At 40.0% G+C, this 2,500-nt stretch overlaps 1 non-coding gene across 1 annotated transcript; it reads right to left on the reverse strand.

Moving 5' to 3' along the window:
* Positions 1-247: 247 nt before the first annotated feature.
* Positions 248-320, reverse strand: TRNAR-CCU (transfer RNA arginine (anticodon CCU)). Its single transcript has one exon. It is a non-coding gene; the product is annotated as a tRNA-Arg (tRNA).
* Between the last annotated feature and the right edge of the window lie 2,180 nt (positions 321-2,500).

Consider the following 2,500-nt stretch of genomic DNA (forward strand, 5'->3'; position numbering starts at 1 on the left):
ATTCACACCAATCCAATTCAAATCATTTTTTCCAAAGGAATATGTTCTGGCCGGTCAAAAATGCATCTCACAAAAATAGGCATTTAAAAATCTACTTTGCAGTTTCAGAACACTAACATGACTGTGAAGTGTACACAAGTAAAATGGGACCATTTCAAAGTACCTAATCCCTCATAAACTTCTGAGAGGAAGCATGTAATAAATCTACCTAATATTCCGGAAAGGAAAGAGGCAGGATTTTATTTATCACCTCAGATGGGACTCGAACCCACGATCCCTGGCTTAGGAGGCCAGTGCCTTATCCATTAGGCCACTGAGGCACATATGCATAGCTCTTTTCTAGAGGCATTATTTAAATGTATTCTATGGTCAGACACCGGTGTGTGCACACAGGGCATTTCTCACTTCTCTCTATAAGTAAACTTCCCATTTTCATCCTCTTCCATCCCCGACTTTAACGCTCTCTTCTATGCTATAATGGAGACTTTGCAATTTTAGCAAGTGGAGAGAAATTGGAGAACCACTTTCGACTCCACACTTCTTCTTCACTTACTTCTTTTCTCAATAATCTGGGCTTAGAAAATGGTATCAAGCCATCCTTATCATCAGTAGGACACGGAAAGAGGCACTAAGTCTCCTAACCAAGTTCAACCACACTCTGCAACTTAACCATTGCACTACAAATTAGGCAATGGGGGCATCAGCAAAGGCAGCCAATGTGCCGATCCTTTATTCATTTTGTGTAGTACTTTTCTTACTCGGAGGCAAAATCAGCACTTTAACTGCCCAAATCATACAGATTTTACACATGTACCACTCTATGCACACATAGGCACACACCTTGCAGTTCTTCTACACACACTTAAGCTAAAAACCCATTCTGTCACGTCAAAATTCTGCAAACCTATTACATATTCAGTGCGTCGGCATAGAAGCACTTTTTAATGCCACTAAAATGCACAAGTAGTTAGACTGAAGATGCAACCTGAATGAGTTTACAGTATGTACTCCACTTTATTAATGATTAGTAATGAGAAAGTGAGGACTACAAGAGTATTGGAAAATACTTGTTCCACTCTGAATGTAAAGCAGATTGTGTGACCATTGGCCAAAAACGACCACGAAGGGACTCGAACCCTCAATCTTCTGATCCGAAGTCAGACGCCTTATCCATTAGGCCACGCGGTTATCTGTTCACCTGAGATGATTTTTATCATGTAGGTGGTATGCATGGATGGAGAACATATTATTGAAAGGTATTCAGGTTTACATCCCATAGTGTTCTTTCAGCTCTTTTCGCTGGAAGCACTTTTTTGGAATCTATATATTGAGAATTTTATGAGTACGATATGCTTTTGTTTTCCTTTTTGCATACAAACCTCTTTCCTCATGAGTTTAAAGCTTGTATGCTCTACATAGCTCTGGACGTTTCCAGACGTGGAGTGAAACTGTTTTGAAAGTAGTACAAATTGCTCCTTTCTGCATATGCTAATTTTTCACACTCACATAGGTTGTATAAGTTTTATGAATCCTGGCTTGACCTATTCAAGTAGCTGAAAGCCTGTCACCACCTCTAGAAACAAGATTCACACCAATCCAATTCAAATCATTTTTTCCAAAGGAATATGTTCTGGCCGGTCGAAAATGCATCTCACAAAAATAGGCATTTAAAAATATACTATGCAGTTTCAGAACACTAACATGACTGTGAAGTGTACACAAGTAAAATGGGACCGTTTCAAAGTAACTAATCCCTCATAAACTTCTGAGAGGAAGCATGTAATAAATCTCCCTAATTTTCTGGAAAAGATAGAGGGAGGATTTTTATTATCACCTCGGATGGGACTCAAACCCACAATCCCTGGCTTAGGAGGCCAGTGCCTTATCCACTAGGCCACTGAGTCACACATGCATAGCTCTTTTCTAGAGACATTATTTAAATGTATTCTATGGTCAGACACCCGTGTGTGCACACAGGGCATTTCTCACTTCTCTCTATAAGTAAACTTCCCATTTTCATCCTCTTCCATCCTCGACTGTAACGCTCTCTTCTATGCTATAATGGAGACTTTGCAATTTTAGCAAGTGGAGAGAAATTGGAGAACCACTTTCGACTCCACACTTCTTCTTCACTTACTTCTTTTCTCAATATACTGGGCTTAGAAAATGGTATCAAGCCATCCTTATCATCAGCAGGACACGGAAAGAGGCACCAAGTCTCCCAACCAAGTTCAACCACACTCTGCAACTTAACCATTGCACTACAAATTAGGCAACGGGGGCATCAGCAAAGGCAGCCAATGTGCCGATCCTTTATTCATTTTGTGTAGTACTTTTCTTACTCGGAGGCAAAATCTGCACTTTAACTGCCCACATCATACAGATTTTACCAATGTAGCACTCTATGCACACATAGTCACACACCTTGCAGTTCTTCTACACACACTTAAGCTAAAAACCCATTCTGTCACGTCAAAATTCTGCTAACCTATTACATATT

Source organism: Triturus cristatus, chromosome 4_1 (genome assembly GCF_964204655.1).
Source record: "Triturus cristatus chromosome 4_1, aTriCri1.1, whole genome shotgun sequence".
NCBI classification, from domain to species: Eukaryota; Metazoa; Chordata; class Amphibia; order Caudata; family Salamandridae; genus Triturus; species Triturus cristatus.